The sequence below is a fragment of the Sinocyclocheilus grahami genome, unplaced genomic scaffold (assembly GCF_001515645.1).
Source record: "Sinocyclocheilus grahami isolate Dianchi unplaced genomic scaffold, SAMN03320097.WGS_v1.1 scaffold1984.1, whole genome shotgun sequence".
Taxonomy (NCBI): Eukaryota; Metazoa; Chordata; class Actinopteri; order Cypriniformes; family Cyprinidae; genus Sinocyclocheilus; species Sinocyclocheilus grahami.
The window spans coordinates 44,143-53,250 of record NW_015507163.1 but is presented as its reverse complement, the minus strand read 5'-3'; the positions used below and the strand labels follow the sequence as shown (position 1 = coordinate 53,250).

General features: G+C 40.6%; 1 pseudogene; it reads right to left on the bottom strand.

The window, feature by feature from the left end:
• Positions 1 to 1,489: 1,489 nt before the first annotated feature.
• Positions 1,490 to 5,226, bottom strand: LOC107573614 (uncharacterized; annotated as a pseudogene).
• Positions 5,227 to 9,108: the final 3,882 nt, after the last annotated feature.

The following is a 9,108-nucleotide window of genomic DNA, read 5'->3' as shown; positions in this document are numbered from 1 at the left end:
AGGTGGCGTTTCTCCTCATGGTTTTGGAGGAGATGGCATGTGAGCCAGAGCACGCTCAAAAGCTAAAGAAGCATGATTAAAAGAAAAACAACAAGGCCCGAAAAGGCAAGAAGGAAGAGGGCGAGAGAGAGACACAAAAAGCAAAGTTTGATGGTGTTTCTAGTATTTAAACCAGGCTGTTTAACACACCCCAAATGGGGTTTTGACCAATTAGATGTCGTTGCTTGGGGTGTTGTATATTCCTCCTCCCCATTCATAAATCAATAAATCAAGCGATTCAATAGTTATTAAAAATACATACACAATAAATGATTAAGACCTGATAAGTCACATGTAGGTTACATACATGATATGGAGTTATATATATAGCAATGATTAGTTGCTCGAGTCCTTTTAGTGTCATTTAGGTGCATGGAAAGGCAGTTTCCTTGCCATTCTGTGAATGCATGAAGACCAGAGATTAAGAGGTCTGTAAGGAAGCTCTGAAAGTCTGTTCTTTGTCGTGAGGTGGGGGATGTCAATTATAAAGCGCTCGTGACTGTAGTTACTATCATGTGATGGTCTCTTTGACCATTTAATCTTGATTACTTGCCCTAAAATTGACAATCTCCTTGGAATTGTCAATAAGTGTTATTTTGTTTAAATGCTGTGAGCTACTCAAAGCTGCTTGTTGGTTCAGGCTTGGGGCCAGGATCTGATTTATGAACATCCTGTTGTCTTGGGCCTCTGTGGAATTCGTCTCATGTTTCAACCATGTTTTGACCAAATCTTAGGTTGTCTGATTCGGTCTGATACCCTACATGTACTATTTACACTGTGACAACAGTAGCATTTTAGATATGTGCTATTTACACTACGTAAAAATAGCCATTCTATTTATGTTATGTAAAAGTAGCAGATCTTTGCAATGAGTGTAAATAGTAGCTAATTAGATGCTATTTATACTTATAAATAGTGGCAGATACTATTTGCACCTCAGTATTGTTGTACATGAACAGGATGCAATAATTACATAGATTTTAATAACAATGATTTTATATATTGAAATTATTAAATAGATGTTGTCTTATTTGGGACAACAAAGCCCTCCCTATAGCCTGCCTACCCCTAATTAATACATTATTATTAAACACTCGTTAAGCAATTGATTTCCACTTTTCCAATGTGATATTTGATGAGAAAAGGAAGAAAAGCGAGTTTGGCAAAAACTTGCCAAAATGTTTTTTTTTCTCAATTTTACGACTTTATTCTCGAAATTTAATGAGTTTAATCTCAACATTTTAACAAAAACAAACAAACAAACAAACAAAAAATGTGATTATCAAACAAGTGCAACCTACATATGATGAAAAAATTGTTTTCTTCTGACTACTGATCAGAAAAGACAACTTAGAAGCAAAATATACACATTCAACATTCATATAAAAGTAGTCTTACAGATGTATAGCAGCCTCTATGTACTGGAATGTATGTTCATATAAAAATCAACTTACTGACTACAACAGTCCTGAGTCAATTCATGAAATGCCACCTTTTGGTTTGCACCACTCCAGTTAATTTTTTTTTTGCCAAGGAGTTCGCCAAAAGCTTTCCCAGGATACGCCACACAGCCTCTTTAGTGGAAAACTTTAGTTTGAAAATAATTCCAAAATACGCTACCTTTGAAGAAAATAAGAATACAAAAAAAAAGTGAAATGGTAATACAGCCAAAATAACAATACTACAATAACTGAATATCAATAAAAAAATAATAACAACATTACAAGACAAATTGTGTAAAAAATGCAAGCAGCTTTAACTTACCAACTTCCTCATTGTTCTGGCTGATCCTTTATTTGATTTTCAAGCCTTTCCAGATCAGATAAATCTGACAAAGGAAGGTCAAATGCACTGATGTCTGGAAGTTCATCACTCTCTGACCGAGCACTGTTCTGTTTTTGCTGATATTTGAGAATCATGACAAGTTGTTGCTTGATGACCTCTTGTGCTTTTAAAACTTCAGTCAGCAGGGCTGCAAAATACAAAAATAATAAATGAGCATACATCAGCTTGTAGCTTGTTTTTATATAGTGTTTGGCAAGATAAACTGGCAGTTAAATCTTAAAATGTACCTGCTGGACAACCATCCAAAGGTAAGAAAAAAATAGAAAAAAATAAAACAACTTAACAGAGTTATTTTAGTTTTTTTTGTATATGCACTCTTTAATTTCTATTTTAATTAGGACTTTACAAAGAGGATGAAGTTGTGCATACTTCACATGTCGAACTGCAACAGGTTCTGTCTCCATCTCCAGATGCACTGGTACATGGGCTTAAATAATTCCTAGAGATGTTAGGACTTGCAATACCATCTGTGTGTCTCGATGGAGTTTTCAGTGGTGGAGATGGTATTTGTGGTGCTGCAACAACTTCTGAATGATCCTCAATTCTGCCTCTCTTTTCCAGTCTCTTGCTTACAAAAAAAATGATCTTCATCACTCTCACTACAGTTGTATCTTTTATTTCCCCTGATCATATAAGGGGGGGGGGATAACTACACAAAAATCATCTTGGGGATAACTACACTATTAATATGAAAAACAACTGTGGTAAAAATAAATGCATATTCTATACAAACAAACCTGCTCGCTCTTCTTGTGTATGCTGGACGATTATCATCATCATCTGTCTGCAAATCAAACATCAGAGTTGGCTTTGGAAGTTTGAGCCGAGCTTCCTGATACATGTCTATAAAACATTACACATGTTTTTAACCTTCACAAAAATTTAACTATTATGTAATGTCAGAATATGTATATATATTGACTAAAATGGCATTGAGTTTTAGTCATATTTTAGTCACCTGAATTGTTTTTAGTTTTAGTCGACTAAATATCATAATATTTTAGTCTACTAAATCTACAGTAAATTTAGTCAGCTAAAATCTAATGGGTTTAGTTACAGTGCATTTATTAAGCATTTCTCCAAAATTTTCATCATTATATAGGTTTGATATTAAGGTTTTATCATAATAGACACCTATTTAACTGTGGTGGCACACAACATGCCTTTACTGTTAAAATTAAATAAAACCACTTCTCATAAAGAACAAGAACATGATCTTCTTTTTAATGAAATACCAATGGTTATACAGGCTAATTATGCATTCTTTATAGCAACTTTACCATATTCTTCATTCTTTCAAGCAGACATATTTATTTCTATAAATAAAGTTAGATCAATCTTTAGGGCTACTAAAGTTTTTCAGTCAAGAGCAGTGAGTGATTTTCTGTCTTTCTGTTGTTGCTCGTTTAACATCAATGGCTCTGACAATAGCAACTAAATCAGGCTGTTATCCCTTTAAAACCGAATTCACAGCTGCAATGTACTGATACACGTTCTCCCTACGGTTTACGTTCACTTAAGACGTAATCAACTGTTTACACGTGAATACTTGTCAAAACGGACAATTCGACATCATTTTGTGTGTAATTCTCTGTTCATACAACGCGAAAGAGTACTCGCGCACTGTGAGAGGCGCTTTCTGTGTGTGTATGCTCCGGTGTCTGAACTCAGAAAACTGGACCGACTGGAGTTCTCTCTTGCGTCGTCAGATTTATCTCTATGTCTGCTCTTCTCATACTCCCACATATTGACATTTTTTAACGTTTATGCAATGTGCAGCAAGTGTATTTTAGCTTATGTCCCGCCGGTTCATATGTACGCATCTAACCTCCTAACCATGCAGCAGATTCGTTCTAAAATTGAATGCATCTCTTCCCAAATCGTCCCTCCCTAACATTTTTGTTTTGTTTTTAATCGTTGACGAAAATGTCAATATATTTTCGTCATAGCTTTTGTCATTCAAATAGAGTTTTAGTTCGTTATCATCTCGTTGTCGTCAGTGAAAATAATGTTGTTGACGAAAATTATGATATAAATTATTCATCAGCGAAATTAACACTGCTGCCGTGTGTTGTTCAAGTGGAGTTAAATGTTATAAATTATAACTTAAGTATTTCTATGAAATGAAGGGATAATAACACAAGTTACAATACCTGTTTGAATATGGCATTTACCCAGTTAGGTTTAGCAGTCACTGAAAATCGATGAGAGGCAACAGTTGAATCCACATATGGCCATTGGATCAATTTTAAAAACAACTTTTTAAAAGAACTGTACTGCTTTTGTGGTATTAATCTACTATCACTTTGGTGATTTAGGTGGTAGGCATAAAGAACTTCTAAGCAAGAAAGTCACGCTAACATCTGTATGCTACAAGCGTGCATGCTTGTTTAAAAAAAACGTAAAGAATGATTTGCACGCTTCATTACAACTAAAGAGATTTGCTATTGTTATAAATATTAAAGAATGTTCTGTGCAAATGACACTATTATTATTATTATTTTTTTTTTTTTTAAGTTAAGTTTTACTGCAGATATATATTTGCAGATACTGTCAGGAAATTAAGTAAATTTTAAAACTATTTTATGTTACTTATTGCTACACCATCCATGACTAAATCTAGCAGATTCATTGCCAGAAGTGGCCCAGATCTCTACAGCCAGACTCAGGCCAGTTACGGTGAACAGTAATCGGCCCAGTGATTTACAGCCATAACAAAAACACAAATGCCAGAGCAAGCTGCAGGCCAGAATCGGCCCAGATAACACACGCCGATGCTGAGTCTGAGCCGCAGGGCAGCTGAGCTCAGGCCAATTACTACATGCTATCTGGAGACAGATTCATTGAGGGAGTGTAACCAAACAAGCTATATTCTTAGTGTGAATAAGAGATAACATAAAATCAATTCAAGATATTAAATAAGGAAATGTATCCAACAGGTCACTGAGTCTCTTTTCCTTGGGAAGGTTAGTACCTCAAATCTTAGAGTGTCTCTTTGTAGTCCAGTAAATTGTGAGTCAACCACCACAAATCCTCTACAATAATCAACCAAAGTCCATGGAGTGCATAAATCCCAGAGACAGAGCAGTCCAAACAAAGTCAGGTTGTGCTCTACATCTCATTCCAATCATTAAGATATCTTCTCTCATGTACCAAAATAACCCTCTGTTTTACATACAACAACAAAAAATAGATATTCCAAAATAACACTTCAAATAAAACACATAACCAACACATTGCCATTAAACATAACATAAAACAACACTTACATTGAGTGTATCGAACAATCTTGTTCCTCAAAATAGGGCATTTGCAGACATGGCAATAATAGCTAACACTAGCTCCCCTGCTTCTGCTAACACATACCTCTGCTACTCTTCTTTGTCTTAATATACATCACACCTTTAGGGTACAACTCCCTGTCACCCTCTAGTGGCCAGAATGTTAAATGTATCAGTTGGATAACTGTTACACCATGGAAGAATACTCATATGGGTTTGCCTGCAGTGAATCACGCCATATGAAACACCTAGCACAATACAGGGGCTGACCAGAGCTCTGGGCAAGTTAACACCAGTACTGGGCCTGGCATCAGAATCCTCCGCCAAGTCCAACTGCCGAGGGTACTGGAGGATGCTCTACCAGGGTTAGCCATGCGGGGAATTTGACTGGAAGAGAGAGGGGATGTGAGGGTAATGGTGCAGCAAGTGAGCCAGTTCTTCCCGCCAATTACCTGTTACTCAACACACAGGAAAAGACTGGATGTACGCTGAGATTGTAGAATCTCACAAATGTGTTATGTGATGTCCACTAGAGAGGCACCACCTGCCAAAGCCCAGGAGGAGGCTACACTCCATGTAGAGTGAGCCCTCACTCCCAGGGTGAACGGCTTGCTTTCGGATTGGTACGCCAAGGCGATGACATCCACTATCCAGTGTGCCAACTTCTGTTTGGAGACAGCCTCCCCCTTCTGCTGACCTCCAAAGCAGATAAAGAGCTGCTCGGAGCTTCTGAAGCTCCAGTTGTAGCCTATGTAGATGCGCCGTGCACATACAGGACAAAGCAACACCAAGGCTGAGTCTGCCTCCTCCGGGGCAGCTTGCAGGTTCACCACTTGGTCCTGGAAGGGAGTAGTGGGAACCTTGGGCACGTATCCAGGAAGGGGTCTCAGGACAATGTGAGAGTAGGCCGGTCTGAATAATACTCTTCACTCACCGAAAATGCTTGCAGGTCCCCAACCCTCTTGATGGAGGTGAATGTAGTCAGGAGCACTATCTTAAGAGACAGGACCTTAACCCTTTAGGCGCCAGGGTTTTTTTTTTGGAAAAATGCTGGATTTTAACATCAAGATTTCAAAAGCTTGTGGCTTGAAAGGGGTTAAAGATAGAGATCTAAAGGAAATTAGAAACATGTTGGGCATGACCAAAAGTTTATGTGGGGTGTAAATATACTCATCTAATTTGCATATTATTACGTCATCAGGGGGCGGCCGTCTTAAATGTCATAATATTCATGAAATAATAGATATTGAATTGATGTTTGAACTTATTTGCATGTTTTTTTTGTCTTTTTATCCTCATTCCAAATGATCAGAAAAGAGGAAACCAACAATAAAACAGGAGACAGTACTAAATTATCACTATACTATATAGTAATAAAACTCATGTGAATAGTATCCTACTTTTTGATCAGTTCATCAGTAATATTTAAGAAAATAATAGATATTGAATGGATATTTGAACTTATTTGCATGTTTTTTTGTCTTTTTATCCTCATTCTAAATGATCAGAACAGGGGAAACCAACAATAAAACAGGAGACAGTACTAAATTATCACTATACTATATAGTAATAAAACTCATGTGAATAGTATCCTACTTTTTGATCAGTTCATCAGTAATATTCAGGAAATAATAGATATTGCCCTGCCACCCCCATCCCCGTTGGGCAAAGGGTCGAAATGATCACTTGTTTCTGCTTCGTGAACACACTCGCCTTGCACGGCGGCACCATTGCGCTGCAAAGATGTACAGCGCACATAAGAGAAGCGCGATTATTAGACAACCGATCGTCATTTCCAAAAGGCAAATATTCCCCTTCAGAGTCAGAATCAGCGAATAACATTTGCAAAACATGCTCACAGTACAACTTTTTATTAGCTATTTGATGATTTTCTCTAACAAATCTCACAGCTTACCCGCACGCTATGAACTGAACTGCTTCTGCATCAATGACACGAAAGCTCACTTGCTCTGCTTTTTCCTCAAACACTTGGACGTAAAAGGTGACGTAATTTTGGTCTAGAATCGAAGTACTACATGTCTGCCATCTAGTGGTAGGGAATACAAATGAGATATTACACCATATTAGGAGCTACAGTCTATTTGATTAAGTATGACGTCTTGTCGCAATTTTGTGACTTTGGCGCTAAGAGGGTTAAGCTCAACTGACTCAAGCGGCTCAGAGGGATCTCTCTGAAGTCCCGCCAGGACAACAGAGAGGTCACACATTTCAACCTTTCTTGCAGGAAAGAAAGCACCACTCTGATTTGGCATCTTTGGCGAACAGACTCCACTTCAAGGCATAAGCACGCCTGGTAAAGGGGGCTCTGACTTGAGTGATAGTGTCTACCATGCCAGTAGCAGATCACTTAAGTCTACTGTGTCCTGTCCAGGAGCCACATATGGAGGTTCCTAATATCTGGATGCCGGTGCCATATGCTGCCCTGCCCCTGAGAAAGATGGTCCTTCCTCAGGGGAATCCGCCAGACAGGGGCTGTCGCAAGGAGCATGAGTTCCAAAACCCAGGTATGGGTGGGCCGGTAGGGTGCAATCAGCAAGACCTGTTCCTCGTCCTCCCTGACCTTGCACAGTGTGTGTGCAAGTAGGCTCACTGGGGGAAACACATATTTGCGCAGGCCCCAAGGTCAGCTTTGTGCAAGTGCATCCATGCTGAGGGGGGCCTCGGTCAGTGAAAGATACAGCTGGCAGTGGGAGGATTCGTGGTAAGCTAACAGGTCATCCTGAGCTTCTCTGAATTGACTCCAGTTCATGAGGATGGAGTCGCCATTCTCCAGGGAGGGTGAGCTGGCGTGAGAGCTCATTGGCTGCACAGTTGAGCTCCCCTGGGATATGGATGTCACACAACAATTTGAGCCACATCTGACTTCAGAGGAGGAGATGACGGGCGAGTTGTGACATGCAACATGACCATATACCTCCCTGGTGGTTGATATACACAACAGTTGCAGTGCTGTCCATGTGGACCAACACATGCTTGACCTGCAGCAGGGGCCGGAACCACCGCAGGGCTAGAAGCACTGCCAGTAACTTCAGGCAGTTGATGTGCCAAAGCAGTCAAGGCCCTGTCCAGTACCCTGAGGCTGCCTGCCCATGGCATGTTGCGCCCCAGCCCATCCTTGCCATATGCCCCAGGAGCCTCTGAAATTGCTCCAGTGGTACCACCATCCTTGCCTTTGAAAAAAACAGGCAGTTCAGCACTGATTTAGTGTGTTCATTGGTGAGCCGCGCCGTCATGTTGACCGAGTCCAACTCCATACTGAGAAAAGAGATTGCATGGGGGAGAGCTTGCTCTTTTCCCAGTTGACCTGAAGCCCCAACTGGCTGAGGTGCTGGAGCACCAGGCCCCTGTGATCACACAACTGCTCTCCCGACTGGGCCATGAGGAGCCAGTCGTCGAGGTAGTTGAGCATCCTGATGCCCACTTCCCATAATGGGGCAAGGATGCCCTTTGGACTTTGGTAAAGACATGAGGAGGGACAGGGACAATCAGCAAAGGGACAATCGACATAACCGCGGTGATGCAGCGGTGGGGAACCCTGCTGGCTGGCCCAGAAGGTATAACATCCTGGGACAGGCCAGGCAGACATGATGTCAGACCAACAGGGTTCCTGGTGTCCACAGAGCGACTGGCTAGAGATGCATCAGGAGGTGTAATGTCCTCGAACTGCGACCTCTTGGCTACTGGCAATAGAGGGCCTCGTGGCTGAGAGTGAGGAGGCAGTGCATCGCTCACTGTCAGACTACAGGCCATGTAATCCGGAGAGAGAGAAAACTGCTATTTCATTGAAAATGTGGGTGACCAACTGCTAAACCTTGTGCATCTGTTTAAGTGCCTTGGCCTGATGGACTTTCTAGAAGGCCATGGCATTCAGGGCAGAGGCGGCTTGGCCCACAGCGCTGTAAGCTTTGGCACCGAGAGCTGA